This window comes from Hippocampus zosterae, chromosome 3, assembly GCF_025434085.1.
Source record: "Hippocampus zosterae strain Florida chromosome 3, ASM2543408v3, whole genome shotgun sequence".
NCBI lineage: Eukaryota > Metazoa > Chordata > Actinopteri > Syngnathiformes > Syngnathidae > Hippocampus > Hippocampus zosterae.
In genome coordinates, this window is record NC_067453.1 from 8,386,721 (window position 1) to 8,393,131 (window position 6,411).

General features: G+C 40.9%; 1 protein-coding gene across 3 annotated transcripts in view; it reads right to left on the reverse strand.

The window, feature by feature from the left end:
- The window catches only part of rassf7a (Ras association domain family member 7a), a 41,150-nt gene that overhangs the window by 29,097 nt on the left and 5,642 nt on the right, over nucleotides 1–6,411 (reverse strand). Inside the window, exon 1 of one of the 3 annotated variants that reach the window (XM_052060099.1) lies at nucleotides 794–1,396. The exons of the other annotated variants lie outside the window; for them this stretch is intronic. The gene's annotated coding sequence lies outside the window, so the exon portion shown is untranslated. Of the gene's footprint in view, nucleotides 1–793; nucleotides 1,397–6,411 lie in introns of those variants that run through there. 3 annotated transcript variants of the gene reach the window in all.

Consider the following 6,411-nt stretch of genomic DNA (forward strand, 5'->3'; position numbering starts at 1 on the left):
CTTTTTTTTTTTTTTTTTTATATCTCAAGCCTAGTTGAGATAAGGCAATGACTTTTAACAGTAGGACAGGATTTCAAGGAAACTGTACCAGAGCAAGTTCCAAATGATATGCAAAATTGGAGAGAAAGCATGTTTGGCTCATGACATCAGACATTTTCTTCCTGATCAACACCATGCTGGGAATCATAACCAAAAAGCTTGGTGTGCGTGACAACAACTCAATGTTGAAATATCCTTTAACACTTGCTTTGCATGATATTCTTTGAGATGTGTGGCACACAAACACTTCATTGAGGTTGGGGCATGCAGCACTGAACTCTGCCCGAGCCTCCAATGAATTAATCTTTAATCTTCCAGTGATAAAAGCAGCAGCCAGTGTGTGACTATAAGTACCATCCACTTCTCTCATAGTCCTAACACTAAATGATTCCTTTAAGGGGGGAAAAACAAATACTTGGAGCAAATCAAAACAAAAAGCACATGGAGAAGTAAAAAAAAAATAATAATAATATTGTGAACACAAAGTGAGAAGTTTCGCCAAACAGGTTTGAGCCCTTCACACAGCGAGTTTGTTGTCCAGACAGCTGGAAAGGTATCCTCATTGATACGCAGCTGAATTATCTCAAAGTCTGCTTCAAAATATATACAGCCTACACTGTAGTGTGTCATTATTCCGAAAAACAAAGGCTACAGTGTTAGCTACACAGCAAACAGCTTACGTTAGAGAAACTTCCCTGTACTGACATTCGAAACAAACAAGGACACATGCAAAAGAAAAAAATAATCCACTTACCAGGAAGAATATACAGTATTTTCACTGCCTTTAGTCTCCTTATACCTCGTCTCTGCCTTGCTGGGCAAAACCCTTGAAAATTGAAATGGTAAAAGAATCCGTCCGGTGTGTGAGGCAGTGTTTGTGTGTACGAGTGTGTAATCGTACGTATGTCTATGTGTGTGTACGATGTGGAGGACGATGACAGTCACGAAGAAGAGGTCAGAGGCAATCGGACGTGGTGACAAAGCGATATCAAGGATGTGGCTCCCCTTTTCCTGCCCCGTCTGGCTGCCTGCCTGCCTGCTTCAGGAATGCACTGCTCCTGGGTGTCTCCACCACAGTCAAGATCTGAGAGCCTGGAAGAGTTTTGTTTTCTCTCGCTCTCTCTGTTGTCTCTCTGGCTGACTACACCCCTCCTCCTCCCTCACCCAAAGAGAAGCACACCCTATCAGTCACTCCTTCTGTCACTCTTTCTCCGCACCCTTTCCTGCTGTGCTGACAGATGAGGTACCTCCTTCTTTTTCAGGTGAGAGTGTTTACAGCATCATGTTCTCTCTATCGCCATTTCCTCATACTGTCTCCTTGTTTTGTATTCTGATAAACGTACAAAAAAAAAGTCAATAGAAGTGGTGTGCAGCTTAATCTGTTTGCACAATCTATCACCCGAGGCATTAAAATATCCACCCCTAACCTTGTGTGAAATGAGCAGTGGATTACGCAAATGAATCTGTCAGGTGTTTTATGCTTCAATTTTTTCCAGAATGACATCACAATACAGGTGAGCAGGTGCGACAGCAAAGTTGGTGTACTCTTACAGTTTCTGTGCCTAGGCTGGCCAACACCCAAACCCAAACTTTACTATTAAAAGACAGTCAAGACCCAACATGAAACAGCATTAAACACAATTCTAATCAACTCAACTTTGTTTCTAGAGTACCTTAAAAACACAACTGCAGATATGTGTGTGTCTGTATCTAAAAGAAAAAAAAAGTCACAACTGTCGGACTTGACCATAGCCCAGACATGAAACTTGAAACCAGTGATTTTTATTTGTCCCAATACCAACAAGACTCTCTGTGGAACAAATAGACTGTTGTTCATCATGAAAATATAAGTAGGGGTGGACCAAAAAAAAAAAAAAACAACAACAATTTAAATCTGAAAAACGGTTTTGGTTCAAATGCATATCTCTACTAAATAATAATGTCTACTTCAGAGAATTACCTAAAGTTCTGATGCCTTTCTCAGGTTAATTTATTTTGAGGAAGTATACAGTAAGCCAAATGTTAATAATTGTGTTAACAAAGACATATTCTCCAGTAATTAAAAAGGTTAATGGAATCCCTCATGCCAGGGCTGCTTCTAGTCTCCCTCGGAGAGCAGTTATGACTTAGAAAATCATATAAATGTAATCACCTCATGATATTATTGCATGCTAGTGGTGTTCCATACAATTGGCCACTGATTGGGATTGGCCATCGATCAAGATTGGACGATTTCTGGGAAAGGTATGGGATCGGCATGTCAATAAATGCCTTTCTTTGTTAATCACACACACACGCACACACACACACACACACACAGTCAGGCTGGCCCCATGGGGAATTCTTTTCACTTCTGAGCACTTTATTAACGTTCTATCAAGCAACGCTTTTGTCACATCTAAGTTGTACTGTCAGACAAATCGCTTAAAGAACAGTCAAGAGTCTCCTGAGGAATTACTGTACCAAAGTCCTAAGTGGGGCGGCCCGGTAGCCCAGTGGTTAGCACGTCGGCTTCACAGTGCAGAGGTACCGGGTTCGATTCCAGCTCCGGCCTCCCTGTGTGGAGTTTGCATGTTCTCCCCGGGCCTGCGTGGGTTTTCTCCGGGTGCTCCGGTTTCCTCCCACATTCCAAAAATATGTACGGCAGGCTGATTGAACACTCTAAATTGTCCCTAGGTGTGAGTGTGAGTGTGAATGGTTGTTCGTCTCTGTGTGCCCTGCGATTGGCTGGCAACCGATTCAGGGTGTCCCCCGCCTACTGCCCGGAGACAGCTGGGATAGGCTCCAGCAACCCCCGCGACCCTAGTGAGGATCAAGCGGTTAGGAAGATGAATGAATGAATGAAGTCCTAAGTGAGAAAAGGTTGCGGTTCCACTGAAGTGTGACATTTTGAAGGAAGCACATATGGCTCCTGACGAGGCTATAAAGCTTAAGAGTGTCTGTCGATCAGCAAATCTCCAGATATTTCATTCAAGGTCTTTTTTTGTGAGATGACCAAAATCCTGTGTTTAGAAAGCTGATGATAGAAACTCAACAGGGCTGCAGAGGGTAACGTGGAGGATTAGCAGTCCATAGCCTCACAGTTTACGGACACCTTCCAGGCATTCCTCTAGGCACCTCCTACTGCTGTGCCTTCTTCAGTACTCCTCTGTGAAATCCCACATACCTTCCCTCATTTTCTGTGTGACTCAAACATTCTTGCAACACCCCTTTTCCTTGCTCCCACTTGCCTGCCCCTCTTCATTCAACGGAAAAGAAAAACAAAACTGACAACTAACAACCCCTAAAAAGCTTCACCACCAGTGCTTATGTAAGATACCATTCCTGATTTTGCATTATTCATCATCACAATTACATTAATCTCAACGCAATACACGCAAACAAGCGATATGTATTCCGACCTGCCCAAAGAGTGATAACCAACTTATACTTTCACTGAGAAGGCATGAGAACAAAGCTATGATAGCAACAGACTGGTTGGATTTGCCAGGGGTTAAAAAGGTTCAGAGTAGTTGCAGGCAGAGGGGAAGGCATGCTGATTGGGTCTTTGTTGGCCTTTATGCACCATGAATGAATAGCATTAAGGTCCAAATAGGCTGTGCCTCTTCCCATCGTCCATGGGTACACCCCCAATAAGTTTGGATTTTATTTGTTTTTTTTGCGCCCCAAGATATTAAGTTCGCATTTAGAAACTGTATTTTGTATTTTCTTGGGTTGTCTCCATGTGATATTAAAACTGATTAACTGAATCCTATGTGTGTGATAAATGTGCAAAAATCAGGAAGGGGGCAAATGCTTTTCCACAGCATGGTAGTATGACAATCTAATTATAGATGGGCCGTGACTACTGCTTTGCTTGTGTAGTTATTCCTTGTATCTCATTATTAATGCCACCAAAAAGGATAATTACACATGTGGAATTTTAAATTAAGTGCATTTCACAATGTAAATTTCGGGAGGAAATGGAGGACATGAAAATTAAACACATGGAAAAAAATATATAAGAATATATAAGTCAGCTAATGTTTTTCTTACAGACAAACATTGTAAAAATAATCCCCGCATGAAATTGAAGCAACGACCCCCCCCCCAAAAAACCAAGGCAGCCATGATACTTTGTGAATAAACTGTAAATGACTCTGCCTTTACGTAGTTAAGTAACTGTACAAGCCTCTGTGTGTTATATGGGTAGGGCCCCCCCAAAAATTTTTGAATAGAATGTGTTGGTATATACGATATGTTAATGTGAATGAAGACTTTACAAAGTTACGTAAATCAGACTGATGAATATATCAGAAATGTAAATACAGAACGCTGAACATACCCAAACACTCCGACAAAATTGTGTCCAGCCATTACCGTTTGGACCACTCATACATGCCCAATCTGAACGGGTCACACACTTTAACATTTCCTCTCCTTTTTTACAGACTGCTTTTAGCATTTGGTGTGCATTTTCAAGCTTCATGCCACATAACTGCATGCCAAAAACAGTAGTTTTTTTTTCAATTAATTATTTCCTGTTTTTCTACTCTCAACCTGTTCAGACCGACTTTACAACTATTTAAAATAGGTGTGCCTTCCAGATAATGCTGTGCTGCGTTTTTGAGAAGCTGACTCAAAGTTTGTTTAATAATCATAATCATCATTATTATTATTATCACCATTATCATCATCATGGAGGATGGAAGAATATACGGGTAAATAACTGCTCATATTTTTCATTGTTTCCAATTCATCATCTTCAATTACTCATAGCTAAGGGAGCTCACAATCTAATTAAATTCATGACAGAGTTATTAGAAGGGAAAACACTGACCAGGAAGAAAGTATATGGTATTTTCATTGATCAAACAAAAGGAAGATATCCGAAACAGGAATGAACAGGAGCCAGGAGAAGTAGGAGATGGTTGGGTGGTCCAGTACAATGAAACAGCGCACAGACTCAAATATTGGAGATGGTTTTCATGCATCTGAATGAATGTAATGCATTTTTTCCCCCCATTCCTATTGAAGAACATTTTTCATTCCCACTAATGGGACTCCACACAAAGAAATTTATTCAACTGCTGATTTCACCATGATCTAAACAAAAACAAAAGCCAAATTTGGGGGGGCTAAATAGACGGGAAATGTAGGTTGGAGGCCTTTGAGCTGTCAGATGGTAACAGGTCAGAGGTCAAGTCAAGTCAACAGTATTTATAGAGCACATTCAAACAGCCATCGCTGCATACAAAGTGCTGTACATGGAGCGATTCAAAAGCTTCACAAGACCCACACAGAGATTAGGCGGGGGCCACCAAACTTTGTCCCTCACTATTCTCCATTGACCTCAACCCACACACTTGAGTCTGTCTGTTTGAATTTGAGGTATTGAATCAATTTGTCAAGTGTAAATGGTCATAAAATTTGTGGCCCTTCAGATCAATCGTCTGTCCATTTCCTCCCAACATTGTTTATAAAATGGCTGCCACGGAGCATCTGGGGAAAAGAACTATCCAAACACCTAGAGGAACAACAGCATTTAAAAGCTTTCACTGGACCAGTATCGTCAGGCTTTTCCCTCAGTGGTTTTCCGGATCAAAGCCAAGCTGAAGTAGCTGTGTTAAAGTTAGAAAGACCACGTAGCTTGAATCATCCATTACGCACATATAGAGAATAAAAAGTAAGTCACTTCTTCCTCTCCAGTATGTCCCCATGCACAGACATGAGAAAGAACAAAATAGTTCAAATTCTGTAATACAATCGCAAGAAGAGATCCTGTATTTTAAAGCACGGAACATATGCAAAACAGATTCAACTCAACTACAAGTTTAAAGACCTGTTGAATTTCAAATAGTCCCATCACCACCATCTTCAAAATTGAGTGGATGTACGTGGGACTGAATTAACTCATTCAGTACCAGCCAATTCTGGACCAAGTCTGAAACGACGTTTAAAAACGTCTGGGAGTGAATGAGTTAATGATTTGCCTTATCAGATATGCAAGATTACTGATCAGCTCTCTGACAATGGCCATTTGTGAGGTTTGTGCCGCTCTATCAAATGCCGTGCCTATACTATACATCATACATAAGATGATATGTTAGAATTGCTTGGCCCGCAATGACATAACGGCAGCTGGACGAAGGCTTCAGTAGGGCATTGGTGCTGGTTTCGTCCTGGTTACATCAGCCAAAGGAAAACAGGCTTTGGCTCAATAACACACATCAGTGTGCTATTTTTCATTCACGTTCTTGAAAATGAAGTGAATGTTATATCACGACAGTGCTTGGCAATATGGATTATCTATAATAAAAATAAGAGTCATTTTGTAAATATGTTACCCGCACACATGGACAAAATTTTTGGACCCCATTGATGATGAAAGAA